Below are 13,057 nucleotides of genomic sequence, written 5' to 3'. Positions count from 1 at the left end.
TACTAGCTACACTTCAAATGATTAGGTTTATATTTAATGCAAACTTGCTTCAACAACAACAACAAAAAAAACGCCATTGCATTAGGAACAGAAGAGGAATGTTTTCCCCCCTTTAGAACCGATTCATACCTTTCGAGGGAAAACTGATGACCGATCAAGGCACTACATCATCCTGAATTGTGTTTCTTAAAGTAGGGATTTTGTCCTGTGGTCTGAAATTGCTGGATATTTCTGTAAACCGCCAATGAAAGTGCTGTAAATGAATGAAACGCGTATAATTGGAAAACAGGACTGATATTTCTGACCATAATCAACGTTCAGCACTGGGACGCTTTCATAAAACATTTATGTATTTTTTCCATTCTTACACAAATCGTCATGAGATTTAGATAAGAATGACTACATTTATTCTGCTCCTGTTTCATTAATAAAGCCCAATATGCCTGTTTATGTATTCGTATGTTAAATCACCAAAATGATTATGAAATGATACTTCATGGCAGTAGAATTGAAGGCCTAATCTCAGCCGAACCCTTAACACTAACACTCCTTAATTCATATTCAAACATAAGAGCTAAAAGGTCAAAACAAACAAACAAACGTTCAAGCGGCGCCCACAGGACTGGTTTGATACATTAACACACTCCTCATGCCCACATTCACACACACACACACACACACACACACACACACACACACACACACACACACACACACACAAACTCACACCTCATATTTACAGGCTCAAAGGCTTCATACAGACGCGTCTCCCATCCAACAGCGATCTAAAGCACACAGACATTGAGGAGAGATTATGGTTTGATCCTGAAGCCGAGTTAAAACGTGTTGCAGGAACTCCCAGTCAGTTTGAGTTTGTGTGATTATCCATCTGCAAGTGTGTATTGATTAGCCTTATGCAGAAGAGTGTTTGAAGCGATCATGCAGTCCTGGCTTTGCTGGGGCACATTGGGGCGTCTGGGCTTTTGACCACCAGAGGAAACGTCTGCAGTGCCGGGCCGGCCATGGTCGGATACGGGACCATAGCGGCCGTGCCAAACATTCCCACCGGACTGGGCAAACCGGACCACTGGTGTGGATACACAGGGGCTGGCATCATCCCAGCGAAGGGGGCGGTGGGCATCAGGTATCCGCCCCGCTGGATGACGGGCGACGGGCCGCTGGTGATGCCGTGAGGCATGATGGGACCCAGAGCTGCTGACAGCGGGCAGGACAGGGGTAGATGGAGCTTCACAGCCGCCGCAGGGATTGAGCCTCTAAACTACAAGAGAAGAGAGAGACCAGATAAAATAACACTGCTTTGAGAATCAGAGAATTGAGTAATGTCATTACGTGATTACATAAACTAGCCAGTGAATAGTTTTTTTGAACTGGCTCATTGAAACGAACTGTCCGAAAGAACCTGTTCGCGGAACTGACCGCCTGTGACTCGTCAGAACAATAGACTGTAAAAAAATATTGGCCTTAGTGTCCGTGACGTCACCTGTAGGTTTCTGAAGAGCATTTTTGAAGCTCAAAGTGGGCGGAGCCGGCCGTCACCATCTTGGCAGCGCGTCACTCCCGGATTAACGAAAATGGGCAAAGAGGCGGATTAGCTGAGGTGACGTGACGCTAACAGACTGCAGACAACAGGTGTGTTGGACATTGGCTTCGGCTGGATGTAACCGATCGGCGAGAGTAGCCGCGTGCAGGAGGGGAGGAGCTGCAAACGGAGACGTGAAGTCGGACACTTTCTGGTTCCCGCAGTGACCGCTCACGTGGTGTTTGCTTACTTTACCACAGCTGAAGTGAAATAAATGCAATATTTGCCAAATAATACACAGATGTTTCAGAGACATTTTCATTCAATACTTTATGTATAGCCGGGCTGAGGGAAGATCCTAACTGCAAGCTCTGTGTGCAAAAGGGAACACTGGCACATATACTATCAGGGTGTAAAACAGCTCTCACCCAAGGTCGGTATAGATGGCGTCATGACAAAGTGTTACTGGCCCTTGCTGACATATTGGAGCAGGAGAGATGCAGAAAGAGGCCTGCCGGTATGGGCTTGAAGAGGGCGATCACCTTCATCAAGGAGGGAGAAAGGCCTTTTTCAACCAAATCATCAAAACCCAATCTCCTTCAAAACGCCAGGTCCTGGGAGATGAGGGTGGACGTGGGAAAAAGGCTGCAATTCCCAGAGGTGGTGTTCACTGCTCCGTCCAGACATTGTCTTGTGGTCAACGGAGGGCAATAAAATAATTCTAGTTGAGCTGACGGTGCCTTGGGAGGAGGGATGTGAGGTTGCCCATGAGAGGAAGGCCTTGAAGTACCAGTTCCTTCTTCAGGACTGCAAGGACAAGGGATGGCAGGTGTGGCTGTTCCTGTTGGAGGTCGGCTGCAGAGGTTTCCCGCTCTGGGCATGGACGAAAGGAGAAAAAAAAAAAATCAAGCAGCACGTTGGATGGGGGGGGGGGGAGGCAGAACGTGCCTCCTGCTGAATATGGAACAGGAGGGAGGAGGAAAGCTGGAAGCCAGGAGCAGATGGGCAGTGACTTGGCCATCACTGCCGGCCCACCAACTGGAGGGTGTTGTGGTTGAGGGCCGAAGCACCCAGTGAAGGTTGTGTACCACCTGACGACATCTGCTCCGGGCAGAAGGCTACAGTTACCCATAAGGTAACTGAAGAATGCACCCACTAGGTGTATGTCACAAGTATGTACTGCTTCATACAGCGTCTGTTTGAACAAGAATAAAGTTCAACATAAGCTACTATCAATGAAGTGGAGTCTACGTTTTTAATCAGTTTTAATTTGATAAACATGACACAATATAACATCGCAACTACATGAAAAGATTTTTTTGTGAGCTTTAGAGGAACTAGAGGTGTTCGAATAAACACGAAACACACGTGATCGTTGTCATGCGGTGAATCCGGCCAATCGTGGAACAGCTGAGTTGTCATCAGAGCTCCTGCAGCCGCTCTTGAGAAGCTGCTGGCGGGGGAGTGCCAAGATGGTGGCCGAGTAAGTCTGTTACTGCTGAGCTCCCGCACAAAAGTTCTAATTTGGTGGCATTTCAAGAAAAACTGCATTCCTCTGATATCGGACCATTTCTTATTACTTTGAGAACAACCTAATGTCACCGCCTCAGAGGAAAAGAATGCACAAGAACAAGAAGAAGCTCATCCCTGATGCACAGCCAAATAACGCTCTGATAGCCTCGTGTCACGATTATGCTAGCTCTATGTCGACATTAGAGGTCTCCATGTCGGAGGGAAACTTTTCCCCGCTAAAGAAAACTGTGGACTTTGTATGCAGTGAAGTAAAATAAGCACAACTGAGAGTCAAGAATGTTGATGGCCGCCTTAAAGAGGAAGAAAAAAAAGTGGTAGCGCTCCTATCTCACGTGTGTGAACTGGAGACTTACTCAAGAAGGTGGAACTTGAAGGTCTATGGAGTCGCCGAAAACACTGCAGAAAATGTGAAGGAAAAGGTTACAGAGCTTTGCCGGAGTATTCTGCCAGATGAAAAATTGACACCAGCGATCGACGTCGCCCATCGCATTGGGAAACTAACACCAGCCAGCTCTCGGCCGAGAGCCATCATCATCAGATTCTCCCAGAGATCCTACAGAGATGCTCTATGGAAAGCGGCAAAAAATCACCCCGTCATGCGTGATAACAAGCTCCGCTTCGTTGAAGACCTCCCTCAACCTGTCAAGGAAGCCAGGCTGAAGATGTGGCCTTTGGCGAGTAAGGCACGTAGTGAAGGTAAATCTGCTTACTTTGTTGGAGCACGGGCTTTTGTCGATGGGAAGGAAATCACTTGAAGAACTGAACTGACAATGGTCCGAAATCTCTGGAATATTGTACATGAGACGACCTTCTAGATTCCCATATTTTTGGATAAAATGTTCTTTTATTTTTTGACACATAACCCAAGTGTTTTTCCAGACTCTTGGCTCTTTTTACAACCTTGTTCTGAAGCCTGATCCTTAGTTTTGTTTATTGAAGATCATTTATGTGGGATGTAGCTTAATATATTCCCTGAAAGATCATAATTACTGATCAGCAATTTAAAAGACTTTTATTATTTTTTGATAAACACATTGGTCTTTTTTATTTTATCTGGGACACAATAAATATGGTCTTAAGTTTCCACCATATAACACTTTATTTTTTTATTTTAAGGTGCAATTAGTGCTCAGTATAACATTGTTTGTTGATTGTTCTGTAGTTCTTAAGCCGTAGTAACATTAGCCTTTTCTATTCTTGAAAATGTCATTGTCTATAGCTTCTTTAAACGCCAGGGGGCTAAGAGATATAACTAAACGTAAAGCTTTATTTTTATTTGTTAAACAGCTGAACACAGATTTCTCGTTTTGTCAGGAATCTGACTCAAACTCAAATGAGATCTCAGTGGGGGAACGATTTATGGTTTTCTCACTGTTCAGAAAGATCAGCTGGAGGCTTAACGTTGAAGCACAAATATAATGGTGACATTTTGCACACAGATACAGATCCAAAAAGGCCTTTTATCTGCCAAGTGGTTGGTTACAACAAGATTGTTTTAATCATATTCAACATTTACGGGTACAAAAACATCCAGTTATTTGCTAATATAGAAAATAGACTCAAGTATTGGCTAACAAAATTTCCAAACTCTCACATTTTACTTGGAGGAGACTTTAATATTACTCTAAATTCTGAGATTGACATGTGATAATAATAGACATGCATATTTTAAGCTTTTCATGGACAGGTATGATTTAAGTGACATATGGAGAGTTAAATTCCCAGATGTAGTTTCGTTCACCTGGAGTAATAAAGACAACACTAGACATTCTCGCATAGACTTCTGGTTAGTTTCAAAAAGTATTAAAGAGCAGGATATCTCAGTTAACAGTCCCTGTCCTTTAAGCAATCATAAAGCAGTATTCATTTCTATTAAATTATTTTCAGATAATGATTATAAAGCCAATTACTGGAAACTTAATAATTCTCTTCTTAAAGTGCAGGAGGTTAAACAGAAAAATCCCACAGTTGATTTTTTTTTTTTTTTAACAAAGCTGTGGTGGAAAATTATTTTAGTCTTAATTGGGAGTTATTTAAATATGAATCAGCAAAATACTTAGGAAGCTTGATAGTAAACTTGCTAAAATTAGAAAATTGGAGGAACAGAGAGTTATCACAGGCATTTCGGTAATGTCTCAAATTTCGCCAGACGTCTTAACAGAGGAGGAAAAAATTGAAATGCTTAACTTACAAGAGAGCCTGGATAAAATATATAAAAGGAAGGCAGAAGGAGCTTTTATAAGGTCTCGGAAACAGTGGTTAGAAGGGGACCAAAATTCCTCATACTTCTTCAAACTGGAAAAGTTTCGCGTAAAGATGAATACTATTAATGAATTAAAAATTGGCAACTCTATAAGTGATGATCAACATTTAATATTTGATTTTTGTTCTTCATTTTATAAAAAGCTTTAAACATCAGAATATGCTGACAATGATTCTTCAATATTCCTTAATTCTCTACATAATACCCCTAAGCTCGACAACTCAGAAAGGGATTTTTGTGACCTCCCCTTATCCCTGGCAGAAGTCAGTCAGTGTTCAGAACTGAAGACAACAAGTCACCTGGGACAGATGGGCTATCCTCTGAAGTTTATAAATTGTTTTCCCAGCAGATGACGCCCTTCTTACTGCAGGTATTTAAATGTGCTTTAATCAAGGTTCTCAAACTGACAGGAATACTTTTAGTCACCTTACTAAAATCTCTTACTGAAATTGCAGCATCTTTCAGAGACATAAACTCAGAAAAAGAAAGAAGGTCTCCTTGAGCACTGAATAAATCAGAAACAAAAAGAATATTTTGATCCACCCATTCCTTGAAATAAAGTGATTTGTTTCCACACAATACATTTTCATTATTCCAAATAAGACACGTGTGTGGGGAGAAATGATGTTTGAAAGAAATCTTCCAGGATTCAAAAAATCTGAGAGTTCAATAGGTAATTTGCTGCATTTAAAATGTAGTGATGGGGACGAGACCGCCTATGCCGAGTCTGAGTCAAGACCGAGTCTTTGAAGGGTTGAGTCCGAGTCGAGACCGAGTCCGTTGGTTTTCAAATTCAGTCGAGTCCGAGTCAAGACCGAGTCTTTGAGGAAGCAAGTCCGAGTCGAGACCGAGTCTTTAGGAGTCGAGACCAACTCCTTTTTTTTTCTTTTTTTTTTTTTCTTTATTCTCTCCCACACCTCTGTATACTTACAAAATGTGTTAGCCCAGCATCTAAATTCTGTGCTCACACTCTCTCTCCTTATTTGCTTATTTGCTCTCTCTACGTTTTTTTTGTTTTGTTTTGTTTTGTTTTTGTAACTTTTCTGGTCCAGTAATCTCTCTCTCTCTTTCTTTTTCTCTCTTAATTTTTTTTTTCTTGTTTAGCAGTCTTTCTTTTTCTCTCTCTCTCTCTCTCTGTCTCTCTCTCTCTCTCTCTCTCTCTCTCTCTCTCTCTCTCTCTCTCTCTCTCTTTCTCTAGCTCTCTCTTGCCGTCTTTCTCTCCTTTCAATCTCTGATAAGGCATGTGCCTTTCTTTGTATACTGAGTATTTATGTCTTGACTCTCTGTTTGTCTTTGTCTATATGTGTAAAGTCCTTTTGTCCAGTGTCTGTTTGTTAGTTTTGTATTTATGTTCAACACCACTACTACTTCTAAGCTCAACCCCAAGCAAAAACGATGGAAAACATGTTATGACACACATCCACTCAATACTGTCAAAAAACAAACAAAAAAAAACACTCACGCCATATTCCCTCAACCGAACCCCTTTATCCCTCTCTTCCCTTCCTCACTCTCTTTTTCTCTTTATCACTTAATATGGCTCTTAACCTATATATACATGTTAGTCCACAACTCTGATATACCTGACATACACACATGCAACCACTTAACTTGATAACATGGAATGTGCGCGGCTTCCGTAACCCAACCAAAAGACTTAAAGTAATTAATCATCTAACAAAATTGGGGGCTGATGTTTGCTTCCTTCAAGAAACACACTTAACAGATACAGAATTGCAACATCTTAATTTTAGACAATTTGACAAAATATACTCTTCAACATATAACAGCAAACAGAGAGGTGTCTCTATTTGAATAAATAAAGACATTCATTTCACATTAAACCAATCTATCATGGACCCAGACGGTAGATTCATCATCATTAATGTAACTCTAAATCAAACAACATTTACATTGGCAAACAATTATGGCCCTAACAATGATGATCCTTCTTTCTTCCACAATCTTTTCTCCATACTATCAAATTCAAACAACCTCATCATAGCTGGAGACTTCAATACAGTCATCAATCCCACAATTGACCGCTCAAGCACTTCTGGCAACTTAAGAAACTGGCACTCCACTGACATAATAAAGCAATATATGGAGGACTATGGCCTTAGCGACAGTTGGAGAATGAGGAACCCTTTTTTAAGAGAATATTCATATTTTTCTACAGTCCACCAATGTTCATCTAGAATCGACTTATTTCTTATCAGTAATTCGCTAATAACCAAGATATCAGATAACACAATTCATCCAATTGTAATTAGTGATCACGCTTCTATTTCTCTGTCTATAAATATTCAAACATATGTTAAAACTTCAACTAGATGGCGCTTCAATACCTCATTATTAGAAGACCCCAACTTTACAAGCCTTATAAGGCGAGAGTGGGCATTCTTTCTGGAGATGAACGACTCTCCAGACACCTCACCTTCACTGCTATGGGAAACTGGGAAGGCCGTAATCAGAGGAAAAATAATATCATACTCATCATATAGGAAAAAACAGCAACAACAATTGGAAAATATATTAGAGCAAAAAATCAAATTCCTAACAAATGAAATATCTCACCATCCCAGTGAACCAAAACAGAAGGAATTAAAGGACCTCAAAACACAAATTGATGACATCATACAGAAAAAAACACAATTTCAAATTCAGCAACTGAAATATAATGGTTTTCAATACAGTAGTAAAACAAACAGTAAATATTTAGCAAATCTACTCCAACATAAGAAAGAGAAATCAATCATCCCAGCCATCTTAGACGTCACAGGAAACATTCATCAAAACCCACAGGATATAAACAACACATTTCGGAATTTCTACAGCAACCTCTATTCCCCCACTCATCAACCTACTCAATCAGAAATCGACACCTTCTTGAATAGTCTGACATTGCCAAAATTAACTGCAGAACAAACCAACATTCTAGACGCACCCCTTAGCCTTAATGAACTTACTAAAGCACTCAATAAAATTCCTAGCAATAAATCTCCCGGGCCAGATGGATTACCAGCTGAATTCTACCAACACTTCTGGGACATATTATCACCATTATTCAACAGAGTAACTATAGAAATTAAAACGTCATCTACCATACCCACACACATGAATACAGCAGCCATGACATTACTGCTAAAACCCAACAAAGATCCATCTCACCCTTCAAGCTATACCGACCTCTCTCACTATTGAATACTGACTTGAAAATTATCACCAAAGCACTAGCAGCCAGGATAGAAACAGTCACCCCCACACTCATTCATCCAGATCAGACAGGCTTCATTAAAAATAGACACGCCACAGATAATGTCCGCAGACTTTTTAGCACAAGAAAGACAACAGAAAACCATTATCATTTCACTTGATGCAGAAAAAGCTTTCGATAAGGTAAACTGGTCTTTTTTATTCAATACACTTCACAAGTTCGGTTTTGGAGAGTCGTTCATCCACTGGATTAAAATACTGTACACATCACCCAGGGCCACCATCACCACTAACGGCATCACTTCACAGAGTTTCACACTGCATCAGGGCACCAGACAGGGATGCCCACTCTCGCCTTCCCTCTTTGCCATTTTCATTGAGCCGCTTGCAGCAGCAATACGACAAAACACCATAATCAAAGGAATTCAGGTAGACGACGTACAACACAAAATCAGTTTATATGCAGATGATCTTTTACTTTATTTACAGAACCCACGAGTATCACTTCAAGAAACGTTCAATATCATCAGCAGATTCTCCCTAGTCTCACATTACACTATCAACTGGAACAAGTCAATTTTACTACCACTTTCAGATGATGTATGGGATTCTGGAGCTCAGGACACATCCCTCCACCTTCACACAGGCAACATCAAGTATCTAGGGATTCAGATTTCCCCCAGGCTGTCAGAGCTTTTCACCCTCAACTACACTCCACTCCTAAAGAAAATTGAAAACGAATATAAACGCTGGTCTAAACACCCACTCCCACTCATCGGAAGAATAGCCGCTGTCAAAATGAAAACCCTACCCCAAATGAACTACCTTTTTTCTATGATCCCCATCACTCCTACAGATAAATGGTTCAAAACTCTTAATTCATTAACAACACAATTTTATTGGAAAAACAAAAAACCCAGAATATCACTCTCAACACTACAAAATAAAAAATCACACGGGGGGCTTGAAGCACCAAACTTCCATCACTACTTCTTGGCAAATCAATTACAGTACATAGTTAAATGGATCAATATACACAAGCATAATTACCCTTGGCTAGAACTGGAACAAAACCAATGTACAAACATCTCAGTTGCAGATCTCCCCTTCCTCTCTCACAATCAATCAAGAAATCCAAATTCTGCCAATGCATTACCATCCATTCAACTCTGACAGCCTGGTGGAAAACGAAACAAATTACAAAATCATCACTAGAATTAAACAGGTTCACCCCACTCTGGCACAACCCAGAATTCATGATACAGAACAAACCTCTTTATTTCCCCACATGGGCACAAAAAGGAATTACACACCTTCACCACTTATTTGAGAACCACCATTTCATGTCATTTAACACACTCATACAGAAATATGGGGTTGGGAGAGAACAATTCCTTCAATATCAACAACTTAGACTTCAAATTAAAGATAAAACCACACTTACCAACAATGCATTACAATCTTCTCAGCATATAGAAGAAATTATGAAAATTAATAACTTCAAAAAATTAACCTCCCAACTATATACATTGATTTCCAAACAAAACACAACAATGACACTCCCAACAACCAAGTGGGAAACCGAGCTGGCCATCTCTTCTAACCCTGAGTACTGGGAACAAATCTGTATGAACATATTTTTCATGACCGATAACACAAACCTGCAGCTTATACAATATAAAGTCATTCACAGAACTCACATCACCCAAAGTAAAATGTTCAAAATGGGCCTACACAACACCGATATTTGTTCACAATGCACTTAAGGTAGCACAGATGACTATTTGCACGCCATGTGGCACTGCCAACCAGTTCACTCTTTTTGGATTACAGTCACTGAGACACTGTCCACTATCCTGAGCCACAGAATCCCATCATCACCAACACTTTGTCTCATAGGCGACTTTTCCGAAATCCATATCCCGCAAAAATACAGGAATCCGTTGCTCATCTCTCTAGCTGTCGCTAAGAAAGTAGTTCTCCAAAACTGGAAATCAAAGAAATCTTGCCACATCAATCACTGGACAAATTTAATCTCAGAACACATTTCAATGGAGAAACACAATGCACACAGAAGGAAGCAAATATCAGCCTTTGAAGACACTTGGTTTCCGCTTTTGACATTTCTTAATACCACACAAACATAACTACAAGCCGTGTACATTACCAGACACATACCTCCCCCTTTCGTTCTATAGGTTTATATATTTTCTTTTTCTTTTTTTCTCTTTTGCTTTTGCCCCTGCAGCTATCACTTCATATATACACACAGGCATACACAGTGGTGTAGTGGTAAAAAAAGAGGTGGGTAAACTATAAATTCTGGTGGACCACGACGTGGTCACCCGGTAAGGTGGGCCACTGCCTACCGGTGTATGTGTATCCTGATGACATCGCTATAGGCTATCATTTGATGGTACTACCAAGGTGTTGCTATAACCATCAGGACGTCGGTGATGTGTAAACTGAATTTGGCAACAATACAGTGAATTACAGTGCAGTTATTTAATATTTTTTTTAAAAAATTATACATTTACAATTGTATATACAATGTAAAATATTTTTTTACCAAAATAAGTGTTGTAGTATAAACATCAGGGCATCAGTGATGTGTAAACTGAATTTGGCACCAATACAGTGAATTTCAGTGAAGTTATTGAATATTTTTCATAATAAAAATCATCAACATGATACATTTACAATTGTATATAAAATTAAAAATATATATTTTTCCAAAATAAGTGTTGTAGTATAACCATCAGGACAGCTGTGATGTGCGAACTGAATTTGGCAACAATGCAGTGAATTACAGTGCAGTTATTGAATATTTTTCATAAATAATAATCATAAAAATTATGCAAAAAGATATTTATACAAAATAAGTGTTGTAGTATAACCATCAGGACAGCAGTGATGTGTGAACTCATTTTGATGACACTATAGTGTGTGACAGTGAAGTTATTGACTGTTTTCGGGTTTTGCACTTTGCAGACGGTCCCTTCGGATCTGTCTCTCTGCCGCCTGAGCATAGAGATCAATGTATTTTGTCCACTGTGAGGGAAAGCTCGTTTTGAGAAAAAATAGGTTGTAGCTGCTTGTCTACATTACTACGATTAAAAAGAGGTGTTATTTGTGTAGTAACAACGTTTAGCTCACGAGTTATTGACCCGGGAAGTTCGAATCTGTGAATTTATTGCCAACTTTACTCAACTCGGCGAGTTGCGCTCTCTGCTCCGTGTTTGCGCGCTGCGCGTTCTGCTCTGTAGTTAACAGCCCAAATGCTCGAATCATGTGCCGATCGGCGATCACGCACTGGAAAAGCAAAGTCCGCTCAAATAACGTGAAATTTAGAGGTGGATAAACGCACTTTGGAGGTGGGCAAACGCTATTTCCAAATTTTGGGAGGTGCGTAAACGGCGTTTACGTGCGTTTAGCCTCCACTACATCCCTGGTCATACACTATCCACACTCATGCGTAACATGTTTCCAAACCCATTTCCCCTCAAACACCTTAATTATGACCAACTAATGTAAACCTCAGATCAACAAATAGAATTTGCTCAAGATCATTCTATTCAATCAATAATAATAATACGTTCTTGTGTTTGTCAATTGTCTTGTCCCTCTGTTGTCTGTCTGTCACCTTGTCGTGTCTTATATGTTACGTGTTACACTATGTACGTGGTGCTATAATCCCCCCTCCCCTTTTGTACCCAGGGTCTCACTTAACTGGGTGAATGGTTACGCACCGTATATAAATCTATTGTCTGTATTGTAATATATTGTGTATATATTTTGCTTTATTAAAAATAAAGTTGTCCTCCGAAGAGGGGGGGTGGTGGCGGGCCAAAAAAAAAAAAAAAAGGAGTCGAGACCAAGACCATAACAACATGTCTGTTTTCATGTTCATGATTTAATATCACCCCAGTTAATAATCAACTGTTAGGCCTACAGACTAAGCTAGATTGGGAATTGTTTAGAGGAGCAGTCTTAACGTCTTAATATGGACTATGCTTTTACTATCATTAAAAAAAATCCCTACCACATGCATCATCTTCTGCCTATTTTTCTAAACTGCTTCAACAGTGCTGCTCTGTCATTAACATGTTAAGCCCACCCTGACTTTTTTAATCATAGTTAGGACATGCAGAGCAAATTTAAATATTCTAGTGGTATGTATTCTAGTGGACTAGTGATGGGGACGAGACCGCCTATGCCGAGTCCGAGTCAAGACCGAGTCTTTGAAGGGTCGAGTCCGAGACGAGTCAGAGAAAGCAGAAATCGGTCTCGAGACCGGACTCGAGTACTACATCACTATTAAAATGACAAGATAATAAAAACTGAAGGTCACCACAATGTTTGAAGATTATGTTAGGGATCCAAAACCAGTGTAATCCATCATTAGAAATACAATACTTAATCCAGTTAATTTTGATAATAATAATTTTTGAATAATATTAGCCACAGGTCTATAGTGTATAGAGCTTTGTAGATGAGCTGGATGT

The sequence above is a fragment of the Leuciscus leuciscus genome (assembly GCF_965113295.1).
Source record: "Leuciscus leuciscus genome assembly, chromosome: 13".
In the NCBI taxonomy this organism is placed as follows: Eukaryota; Metazoa; Chordata; class Actinopteri; order Cypriniformes; family Leuciscidae; genus Leuciscus; species Leuciscus leuciscus.
This window is presented reverse-complemented; position numbering follows the sequence as displayed.